Here is a 12570-nt window from a genome sequence, read left to right as displayed (position 1 = left end):
CTCAGTGTTTAAACATCTCAGCAAATTTAAATCGACCTCACTTTAGAGAAACACCCGTCTGGATGGGTATGTGTGCATGTGTGTGTGTGCATGAATATGCACGTGTCCAAAGCTGATTCCCAATGACTGGCTCTGACACATTGCATCCGTTATCTGCTGAAAGACAAGAGGAAACCGAGGCATGTCCGCTTCTTGCAGACGCTCCTGACTTTGGGTCTCAGCCCTGGCAGGGAGCTCGGCCAAGCCCCTTGCCTCTGTTTCTCAAGCCCACATGCAACTTAAGGGAAATGCAGGCCACATGTTTGGACCCATCCACACATACGTCATCAGCATATTTAGTAAGAGCTATTTTATGCCCAGAAACCTTTTCAACTAGTTTCAAAATCTTTACTTTTACAAAAGGAAGTGGTAATTGAGAAGGAATGGTACAGAGACCTCTGGGGAGAGGCACACAATCCCCAAGGGGCTTAACTCAGTCCATGGCAACAACCCCCAGCCCCACCACCAGAAACAGCAATTCCATGCGCAGATGTGTCCCTCAGCTCGTGTGCCCTGTCACGTAGTGATGGATGTCTCCCTGAGCACCTAGAGGGGAAAGGTTCACTTAGACAGTTAGAGACCCACACGAGCATGAAATGGACAGCACATTACTGCCATCCTCCTTCCTCTGCTTTGTACCTGTCCCTTCTGCCTTTCCTCTGAGCTGACAGGCTGGACAAACACCATCAAATGACAGCCTAGGCAGTCTTTGTGCAGCTCCTGCGTGGTATCTGCTCCCACCTGGAGCTTGACTGAGGGTGAGGTTGCACCATTTCAGCTTCAAGTCATCATTTACATGTTCTCCCAATATAGACACACACAGGCTCTTTCCCATGATTCTTCTAATTTTTGGCATTGCTGACCTTTCCTTAAGCCCAAACTTGACCGACCTTCCCCTCTGAAAAACCAAAGGATCGGGAGGCCCCGTGGTAAACTCAGCACATAGTTTCTTATATTTGTGACACTTTCTGGGCTCAAACGCAGCACTGGGGACATCTGTGCAGCCTCACTTCTTAATGGCTTCCTCCCCCGGCCACCTGGGTGGCTCTGGGACAAGGATACCAGGCTGCAAGCAGCACCTCAGGCCTCTGCCAGGCTGGGCTGACTCCCGCTCTGTCCTCCCAGAGGCCAGGACCTAGGGTCTCCACGGCCCCCTGGGTGGGACAGAGCCAGCCAGGACGAGTGAGAGCCGCTCTGGACGCCATTCCTGAAGGTCCTGCCTCTGCCTGGAGGTGGGCAGGAGTGTGTGTGTCTCACTTCTTTCCTGTGAAATGGTCTCCAGCATGGATTTAAAACATCTAGTAAAGAGTCAGGTCAGCGGGCAGGCTTGGTGCCCAGGCACACCGGCTGCAAGGGGTGAGGCCTTGTCTCGGTGCTGGGGCGGCAGCCTCTCTCTGGGGCTCCAGAAAGTGCTTACCTGGGACACAGCCTCGGCTTCACTCAGATCACTGCTGGGAGGCGGACTCCCCGCTGGCTGGGGAAAGTCCACGTGGCTGGTGCCGGCCAGCGCACAGCCCCTGACGGACACACCACCGCCCGTGGACACACCACCGCCCACCTCCGGGAGCGGAGTTCAGTTTATGACGCTGCTTTCTGCTCTGCTGACTAGGCAAAGGGCCACGCGTGCAGTCCCAGAAGAACTGTGCTGCTGTTGAGTCCTGCGGGCCAGCCTGTCTGGACACATTGTGTTTAAATCAGAGGATTTAAATCAAAACATTAATTTATGAAAGAGTAATTCCACCTTCCATTGCCTCTTCTTTAACTCTGGGTTAGTTTTTACTTTGTTTTATGAAACACCACTTTGTGTCTCCAGCTTTCCGAGGGGTCCAACTCATTAAAGCAGGTGTGCATCCTGGCATGTAGGCAGTTCAGGGAGCAGTGGGCCCTGTGGGTCAGCCCCAGCCCTGTCGCCCAGATGGGTGAGTGTAGGCGACATTCATGGCCTGCCTTCTGAGCTTGTGTCCGACTCGGAGGAGGCAGGGACTTCTCTTCAAATGCCACCCAAAGTGCTGAGAGGTGCAGGTGTGCGAGGGTGTCAGCGGTCATATGGAAATGCGTGAGGTCCGGTGGCGGAGTGCCCTCTGCATGGGTCCTACGCTGCGCCCTCTTGGGGCTCATCTGCACCGTGGGGAGGGAGCAGGTGGCCGGGAGCTCGGGGCAGCACTGGGGCCCTCCGGCCCCTTCGGGAGGGGACCCTCTCCCTCAGGCAGCCGATGCCAGAGCGCCAAATCAGGGGATTGGGTAGAATGACCCGGTCGCTGATGGGGCCCCTGCCACCAGGCAGAAGGCAAAGTGGAGACCCCAGGCTACCTTGCAGGCACCTGGCCACCCCAGAAAGCAGCATCGGGAAGCAGTCCTAAGTCTGCAGGTCACGTGGCTTCCACCTTCTCAGACTCCACGGGGCTGACAGAAAAAACGGGAAAAATCTTTCCTCAGTAGCCTGGATGGGCCCCATCAGAGCCGGCAACTGCCACCCGAGGTCCCCATCATTGGCCCAGCAAGCAGCACCTGTGGGCTCCTGCCCCAGCTCGCCTGCACAGCCAGAGGGAGACCGGCCACCACTCCCTGCCATTTGGGGGCTGTCCTCCCAGTGGGGTAGGCTCAGGAGACGGGGTGTGCTGCTATTTCCTGCTCACTGGGCAAATATGCTCCACGCCTTCATGCAGACCCGAAAGGAAGGTGCCCTGTGCTCACTGGGATGCCCATAGGTTCTCCATTAAATTCACAGAATTTCCTAAATTCGCAGGGTGAAATGCATTTCTTCAGGAGCCTGTGACTTTTACAACTCCACGTGTCTTCTTAATAATGAGCTGGATTCTGACTGGTCCCTGATGTCAGCAGAAGGCACCCACCAGATGTAGGAGCTGCCAGAGTCAAGCACTCCAGGGAAACGCAAGACATGTCGCATCGCCCAGACATCATAAGAGGACATATAATGATGACATTTGTTCTACAACGAGTTTCAGTCCTCCAGAAAGGAGGTGCGCTGGCTCATTTGGGCTGCCGTGTATTGTGTGGGTCACCTGCACCCCCAAATGAGCTACTTCTCAAGCGTAAATGGGGAGAAATGATCTATACAATTGAATCGCAAATGGAGTTTTACCATACTGCTGAAACAGGCTCAGAAGACAGATGAACCCAGACATTTTCCTGGTCTAAGGGGAGCCTGTTGTCCATTACTGGTGTGAGATGTTTCTGCAGAGGGCCCACGGCTCCCTAGGGGGCTTCTGAGGGACCACTCTTACTTTCAGCTCAGGGGGCAGTGGCCACCCGCAGAAAAACCCAGGGACTGGCTTGAAATGCAGGTTCCTGGGCACATCCCAGATCTTCTGAATTGGAATTCTGGGGGCTGGTGATGAGCTTAGGATGTTTATTTCTAATGAACTGTGAGGATGAGCCTGACATCCTTATATTCTGAGAACAAAGAATGCCCAGCACCGTGGGAGTGGAGGCTGACATCTGCCGGGGGCTGACCAGCTTGGGCTCTTCTGTCTCCTCGGGAAGCACAGACTGCATTCTGTTTGGGATCGAGTGAGAAGATGCCGAAACAGCTTTGCCAAGCTGACCTCTAGTCGCGTGACTTGGAGTGTGGTGTCTGTTCGTGCAGGAGCTTTTTAATCCAGGAGCTTTTGTGCCTTCAGTCATTTCTGTCCACCATAAAGTAGCACCCTAGCTTTTCCAGTGATTCTCCCCCTCTGAGGTCTGGGGGAGTTGGAACAGAGGGTCCCTTAGGGTCACTATGATGATGATGATTGTTGCTGGCCAAGGATCACAAGCTCCCAGCTGAAGATCGGGTCAGAAACACAGCCCAATAGGTCAGATTTGGCTGCATCTCACTGAGGTGGCCACCCCTTCATGTAAGCCTCTGCTGAGGGCTGAAAGGGATGAGGACCCACGAGGCTTCGGCTCTGTGAATCCCCCAGTTCCACTCTCTCACGGGTGGAGCTCTCTACTTAGATTTTTTGGCATGCTGACATTTGTCCACTTTGCCCAAATGGTCTCATGAGAGATCTGAAGAAGGGTTTGCTGAAGCCTGTGTGCACTATTTTTGCACATGCATCACACTACCAACAGGCCTTACTCTAACCAACAGCAGCAGGGATGGTGTTGGTTAACTTGCTCCTAGTGGAAATGTGTTCCCTTTGGGGCACCCCTCTGCCTGCAGACAGAGCCCCCCATGCTGGCCATTCCACGTGATTCTGCAAAGGGCCCAGAGGGGCTGCTGGGACTCCTTGTCTTTGTGCTGCTGGGGATGCCATCATGCCCATCTCCAGGCTCCTGTGTGTGTGTGCATGTGATTACTCACTGAAGATGCACTGGGGCAGCGCTGTTGTGTCCCCAACACAGAGCTGGGGAATGAAGAGATAAGCACGCCTTTCAACAGGCAGTAGACAGAAAGTGTGACCCTCATGATCCAGCAGTTCAGAGCCCTGCAGAGGCTGAGGGGGTACAGAACTTCCAGGAACTGTTGGGATGGTTCCAGACAGCAGATCCTGGGGTCCCTCCCCCACCCAGCACTCCTGAGCCCCTGACAACCACTCACCTGTTTCCATTTTAATAACAGTTTTCAAGAATGTCATGTCGCTGGGATGTCACAGTACATCATGGCCAGCTTTTTCACCCATGTGATTCTCTGGAGAGTCATCCAGATCACTGTGTTTCAGAGGCACATGCCTTTCCACTGCCGAGTGACATTCCACAGTGTGGGTGTGTCCGTTTGCTCAGCCACCTGCCTTTGGAAGGGCATCGGCTTGTTTTGGCTTCTGGTGGTTATGCCTAGAGCTCCTCTGAGCCTAAGTTCCCACTTCTCTGGGAAAATAATCCAGGAGTGTAACTGCTTGATCCAGTGGTATTTGCACATTTTATCTGTTAAGAAACCACAGATTGTCTCCCAGAATGATACCCCACTTCACACCCTCCCTGTGGTGGGTGAGGGATCTAGCTTCTGCATGTTCTAGCTAGGATTTGGTGGTGTTTTTTGGATTTCAGCATTTCTGATGGATGTGTAATGATGGATCATAGTTTCAGTTTGCATTTCCCTAGTTGTTAATGATGTTTAATATAATTTTAGGCACTTCTTTGCCATCTGCATATCTTCCTCAGGGAAATGTTTTTTCATGTCTTTTTCCCATTTTCTATTTGGATTATTATTTTTTAAATATTGAAGTGTAAGAGTCCTTTATATAATGAAGATGTTTGCCTTTGTATAACCTAGATGCCTATGTGCTTTGCACATATTTTCTCCCAGTCTATAGATCATCATTTCATACTCATAAGAGGGTCTTTTCACAGAGTTAAAGTTTTAATATTAATGAAGTCTTATTTATCAAATTTTTCTGTAATGGATCATGGTTTGGGATCTATTTACCTATCCATAGATCCCAAAGATTTTCTACATTTTTTTTCTAAAGTTGTAAAATTTTACATTTTATATTCAAGTCTCTGAAATATTCTGAATTCATTTTTGTATAAAGTATAAAGTTTAGGTCAGAATTTATTTGCTTATTTTTTTGTTTATAGATGTCCGATTTCACCCAACATCATTTGTTGAAAGATTTTCCTTTTTAAAAGCATTGAATTGCTTTTGGACTTTTATCAAAAATAAGTTGAGCTTGTCTCTGTGGGTCTATTTCTGGATTCTCTATTTGGTTCTACAATCCATACGACTCTCCTTTCCTGAATACTATACTGTCTGGATTACTGCTGGCATAAAATAAGTCTGGAAATCAGATGGTTCTTCCAACTTTATTCTTCTTTTCCAATTAAAAAATATTCTTCTAGTTCCTTTTCATTTCCATGTAGTTTTTTAATAGTATTGTCTATATCCACAAAAAAAACCATGGTAGGATTTTTATAGGTATTGAATTAAACCATCATTTTATCTCTACCTGCTTATACTATAATGTTTGAAGTGAGTTTCTTGTACTCAGCATATGGTTGTCATAGTTGTTTTAAAAAATCCACTCTGCCAATCTCTGCCTTCTAACTGAAATATTTAGGTCATTTTTATTTAATGTATTTGTTGTGTTAGGGATTAATTCTGCCATTTAGTTTTTGTTGTCTATGTGTTCTCTCTGTTTTTCATTTCTCTTTCTTTTTTCTGCCTCTTCATGGGTTACTTGAACATAATTTTCAGAATTCAGTTTTGCCTTCTTTGTAGTAGTTTTTACTGTATCTCTTTGTTTAGCTTTTATTGTGGTGCTCTAGCTGTTACACTACATAATTTATCATAGTGTACTTGTGACAACATTTTGCCAGCTGGAGTGAAGTGCAGAGGCTTACCTCTCTTTATGTCACTCTGCCGTCCTTGTTTGCAATAAGTGTCTTAAGTATTCCCTCTACATACCTAGAATAAAGTCAAGCAGTGTTAAAAGCTCTGAGTCAATCATCAAATGTAATTGGGAAAACAAGAGGACAAGAAAAACATACTGCATTTGCCCATAATTATATTCTTTCTGCTCTTCTTTCTTTATTCCTGGTATTTTAAATTTCCTTCTTATAATTTTTCCTCTGTAAAGAAATCTTCAGCTATTCTTTCAGGGCATGTCAGCTGGCAGTGTGTTTTCTTAGTTCTCCTTCCTCTGAGTGCCTGACACACCTTTCATTCCTCATGGCTGTCACCACGTGGTCAGGATTCTGGGCTAAGGGCTCTTTCCTTTCAGGGATTGAAAGATGTCACGTCTCTTTTGGACTTTCGGAGGCTCCAGCCTGCACACTTTCTGTTCAGAAATATGCTGTAATTTGGATCATTTTTTTCCCTGCAGATAAGGTGGTGTTTCCCTCAGCTCTTTCAAACATTTTTATTGTCTTTAGATTTTAGAAGTTTGACTTTGATGTATTTTTGTGTAAATTTGGGGGTTTTCAGCCCTCCTCTCTCTGTGACTCCAATGACATGAATGTCAGGGATTTTGCTGTTGTCTCGCTGGTCTTTTTCTATTTTCTCTCAGTTACTCATACTGGGTAATTTCTACTATTCTGTCTTCAGGTTTACTGATTCTGTAACTCTATGTTGGTGCCAAGTAAAATAATCACTTTTTTTTCTTTTTTTGTATTTGTATGTTTAGTTCTATTTTTCATTTGGTTTTTCTTCATATAGTCCCTTTTTTAGTGGCTGGGATGTTCCACTTCCTAATTCTATTTCCTCTGTGCTCAGACTGCTCGCTGAAGCACTGATCATGGCTGCTTTAGGATCTTGTCAGATTATTCTAACATCTCTGCCATCCGGACTTGGCATCTACTGACTGCCTTTGTTTCTTCATTCCATTTGAGATCTTCCTGGTATGTAGGATGATGAGTGATTTCTAACATTGTCACACGATAAGACGGGACTCTGATCTGACGGTGCCTTCTCACGGAGCTGGTTTCTCTGGGCTTGCCCAGTGGTGGGAGGAGGACTGGAAGTCCAGGCTCCTCAGTGACCCCCCTCGTGCCCTAAGGTGGGGGGGTTTCCATTGCTGCCAGGTCGGATTGCATTCTGGCCCCACGTGACTTCCACAGTCACCACAGGGCTGGCCTCATTGACGCTGGGCAGTGATCGAAGTCCTGACCCTCCCCCGGGCCTCCTCTGGCACCAGCCCAGCAGCGATGGGGGTGCACCTCATACCTTTTGCTTGGGGTGGAAGCTCAGGAGCCCCAGATAGTCTCCAGTGACCCAGGGTCGGGGTCCTGGTGGCAACTGGAGTCCAGTCTCCCTACTTGGCCTTTCCTGGCATCATCTGGCAAGGGCTTTGGGTATCTCACTGCAGCCTTGTATGGTTGGAAGGCCTGGTTTCACACTCAGCCAGTGGTAGTGTGGGTTGTGGGGGACACTGCTGACGTGGCATTTGGCTGGAGCGGGGAGGCTGTTGCCTAAAGTTGACTGTCCTGGTAGGCTGCTGTTCTCCTGCCCCTTTGTCTAGAGGGAAAAGATTGCTGTTGGGTTTCTTCTGCCCCTTTGTCATCTCTGGGTCTCTGGCTTCTAAGCTCCGAGTCTGGGATACATGAGGTGGATAGAGGCCCAGCCAGCTCCCCACGGGGTCACCTCTGCTGGTCCTGGCCAGGAGGCCCTCTTTCTGCCTTACTGAATCATTGTGCATGCTTCTTGTATAACGTCTGGTTTTAGAGATGGGAATAGGGAAAAGGACATGTCCTCATTTTCCTAGAAGCAAAAGGTCTGCAATTCATTTTTCTCTAAAATAATGTCTTTGGTGATTTTGGGGGATATGAACATCTTAAGAATCAGTTTTGTGTTTTCTCTTGGAAAGGACATTGATTAACTATGACATTTCCATGACACAGCATCCCAGGCCAGCATAACGATGCTCCATATTTAGTGTCCCAAATTTCTTAAAGGTACATAGTATTAAATGGTGATTTTTGATCATTTGTCAAAAATGCTAATAGTACCAAAAATGCCATTTAGTATTAAAATGCATACTTATTTCTTCTGCATTTGAATAATTCCCCTTCTTCTCCAGCTCCTCCTCCTTCCCCCTCCCTTGTCCTTCTTCTTGTAATGTCTAGCCCAACTGGCTGATACCAACTGCTGCTTTCTAACAGGGAGGAGGACAACGCTCCATGAATCCCATTCCACCGTCCAGTACAGGTTCCAGTGCTGGGCTTGGTCCTTCCCCATTGAAATGGAATTGTGGGTGGAGAAGAAAATGTGTGAAGGCATTTTCATGCTCCCCACATCTCATTTAGAGAACATCTAACTAAGCCCGTAGCCCTGAACACAGTTCAGATGATGATCTTCCCAAACCTCCTTGAAGTTCCAGAAACCAGGGTAGACAGCCAGCTCAGCCTGGGGTAACCGCACCAGGAAATGACAGATCTGCACGCACACACTGGTCATGAGACTCTTAGGGCCTCAGTCAGGAATTGAACTGGTGCATTGTTCTCTTTGCTCGTTACCTGTCTCCATCTGCATGAGCTCTGTGTAAGCTGGAGTCTCCTTCATCACATGCCTGGCTCTACCCACACCTGGAACCAGGTGAGTGTCTCATAAATAGTCACTGGAAAAATTAATGAAGAAAATTTTCACTTTCGAGACCACAGGCATTCTGGAACAATGGGATTCCTTTTAGAAAGATATTCTTGAATATGAGCAGTTCTTCTGAACTTGAAATCCATTTGCCTTGATGAGAGCATGTTATTCTAATTCTAATGTCTTTCAACCATTTGTGATTTCAGAGCAGGGTCTACAAACTCTCACGCATGAGCCTGAGATATAAAGGGAAAAAGTGCAGGTCACCAGCCCAAACTTGAGGTATGAGGTTTAAAAGTGCTTTAACAATTATATCACACCCAAAAATATACTCCAAAAGGGAGAGAGCAATCTAGAGTCATATGAAAATGGCAAAATTATTTCAACAGCTGAGACCCATATATTTCCTGGGGGCATTTACATGCCTGTAATATTGACAATGTGGACATGTGTTGAGATTTTTCCCTGCGCAAACGTTGGTCAGAATGAAGAGCAAGTGACTCAGGAATGCAGTGTCTGCCCAGCAGGTTGAAAGTCTGGGATAGGGGCCTTAGGTGAACCAGGCATAAAGACATTAGATATGGGACAGATCCAGATATTTAAAAAATAATTAGAAATGTAAAGAAATTTCTCAGTCCAAAAGTCACTTAATGTTGGATGAAAGTTTCCAACAGAGAATGTGAAATCTATGAAATATTAAAATTAAATGAATAAATGGCCCTAATTTCAGCAATTGTTTTATGGATGGTTGACCAACTGGATATTTTTTTTAGGAGGGTTTCCTGCTCATATATTGAACAGGACTCCATGATTTCTGAGGCCACTGATGATGGCACATTCTCGGGACTGGAGAGTTAGCTGGGCTGCATTCTGCCCTCTTCTTCTCCTTGGCTAGGGTGAATGTTTGGTAATTTGCAGAATAAATAGCACAACATTTCTGAGCACTCCATTCTGTGCTGACAAATATACAAATGTGGAGCACATTAGGGAGGCATCCAGCATTTTCAATAATGCATGTTCCCCATCACTTAATTATTTTGAAAACATCTGTTGTAGAAAAAAGATGCTCTATAGGGGAATTAAGAAACCGAATGGATTAGCCACTCTATTAGCCACATTTCACTCTTTTAAGCTTTACGAGGTGTGGTACAGTGGGCACCAAATGAGAGATGGGACAGTCTTCTACACTCTGAGAAGGAACTGACCCTGGCATTGACTACCATGTGCCAGACCAATGGGCCCTCCTTGGAAATGACACATGGGGTGGAAGAAAATGAAGGCAGTCTGCACCATGTGCTAACATGGGTGACCATGGCTTCCTTTCCCTGCGGTTTGTTAACAACAGAAGGATCTCTTGTGGCAGGGCAAGGGCAGGGCCAGTGAGACTGCATGGGACTTGTGCGTGGAGGTGACAGATCCGAGAAGCGTTCAGGTGCAAAAGGGTGGTGACTTGGGGAAGCACGCGTTCCATTCTCCTGCAGTTGTGCAGAGTTGGTACAGGGGGGTTTTCTGGGCCAGGGCAGCCCAAGTGTTCATGAACAGCAGCCAAACATCAGGGAACTCAGGAAATGGGGCTAATTTCCTCGTTTGGAAAATCAGGAACCTGATAAGCTCTGCCAAAAGGATGCCCTGGGCAGGGCCTGTAGGTCAGTAATTTAGACACCATTGCTAGATATCTTCAGAAATTCACTTAGAAGAAGGCAGGCAGTCTAGACAAATACACACTGTTCTCTTTCATAATTTATTTTTTGTTCAGATAATTGCCTAATTTTCCCATGCGTTTTATATTCAAATTCATCCTTAGGCATGAGAAATAAAAAGGAGACTTCCAGCTCATTCCTGCCCTGGTCTCTGCTATAGGTTAGAATATGCTCTGAGTCTACGCACGCCGTCATGTGGGATGGCAGAGGAGGCCGGGGCCAGCCCCTCTCTGGAGGGTCTCATTTCAGGACTTCCTCCTACCCTCTCCCTGGTGCTGGGAGAACCCTGACCGTCCCACCCTCCACTGCTTAGCATTCAGCTGAGAAGATTCTTTTCATATTTGTCTCAGTGTGGCCTTTCTGGAGGGATAAATGAACAAATAAAAGAGAGAGGATAGAGAGAATGAGCAGATACAATGCCAAGTGGAACAGGAAGAAGCTTGAGAACTAGTGACAACTTCACTGTGACAGTTGTGGTCATGAAGTATGGTATTTGTTGCCTTTTGAAACATTGCAAATTACACTATTCTCCCCGACACTCTCCCCCAGGGTGTGGACCACCAGTTCTGCTCCTCTACCAGCTATACCAGATTTTTTCCCTATGGAATTTACACCTAATTAATACCAAGCAAAATTTGCTGTATTTTTTTTGCCCCTCAAAGCTTCAGAAATTTCACAGCCTCCCTTGGTAACTTACTCAAATATCAGGTATCTCCTGGAACTGGTAACTTTCTTTTCATGTTTAATTTAAAGGTCTTCTGCTTTGGCTTGTTGCCTTTTATTATGATTCAGTGAAGTCATGTCCATCCTAAAATTATTTGGAGGTGATGAAACATGTTTTTTAAGCCCCTAATTACATTTAAAGGTCTCCTATTTTAAAAACTACTATTTAATTTTGATTTTCATAGTATCTGCTACAAGAACAAGTTTGTCCACATTATGAAATTTATTTATCAGAAAATATTCATTGTTACATTATAGACCTCAGTCACATCAACGATTACTTTAAAATAGGTCCAATAAAAAGGCCACCATTTAAAAAATGATAAAACAATGAAAATAGTTAAAATACGGTTCTACAAAAATACAGTTCCTGTGTCCTTCAAGTTTCAGGCTGGGCATGGGCAGCTGGGAAATGAGAGCCCCTGACTGTCAGCGTGCTCCCCACCCTGCCGCCCACCGCTCCGGAGGGGCGCGGTCCGGGTAAAGGTCGTTCCGTCCAGGCTCAGCCAGGGGCAGTTCCCAAGAAGACACCGTCCCGTCTGCCCCATCAGCTCTGCCAGCACACGGTTTGTGTGTCCCCACTCCTGCTCAAGTCTCTGTGTTGTCTACAAAATCGTCTTTTCTTAAGATGTCTTAAGCGGACAAATTATTTGGGGAAAAAGAAGGAGGAAGACCTCAGTTAAGGTAACTATAAATTAATTAGAAATTTGAAAATTCAAGGTTACAAAACCTCAAACATCAGGGTTAATATCCTCACATTCTAACCAAAAGAGAAAAAAACTGTGTGTATATATGTGTGTGTTGTATTTATATATATAAATAAAGCAGAATTCCACTAAAATGCTCACAGGGTGCACTTGGATACCACAGGACACCGAATATCACTTTTGAATTAATATTTTGTATGATGAGCATGATTTTCATTGTGTGTATAAAATGTCCACTAAACACACATTTAAGGATTAGGGTATGTTTCATATATTTGAAGACTAACTTGTTATTTTAATAAATCAAATCTAGGTGGAATTTTAAATAATTTTCTAGTTCTTAATAACATCAAAGGAAGAATATAAATTTCATTTTAAAATCTGCCCGTAGTGTCAGGGTGGGCGCGCGCCCCGGGAAGCCCGCCCTGGGGACGCC

The sequence above is a fragment of the Manis pentadactyla genome, chromosome 2 (genome assembly GCF_030020395.1).
Source record: "Manis pentadactyla isolate mManPen7 chromosome 2, mManPen7.hap1, whole genome shotgun sequence".
Lineage (NCBI taxonomy): Eukaryota > Metazoa > Chordata > Mammalia > Pholidota > Manidae > Manis > Manis pentadactyla.
This window is presented reverse-complemented; position numbering follows the sequence as displayed.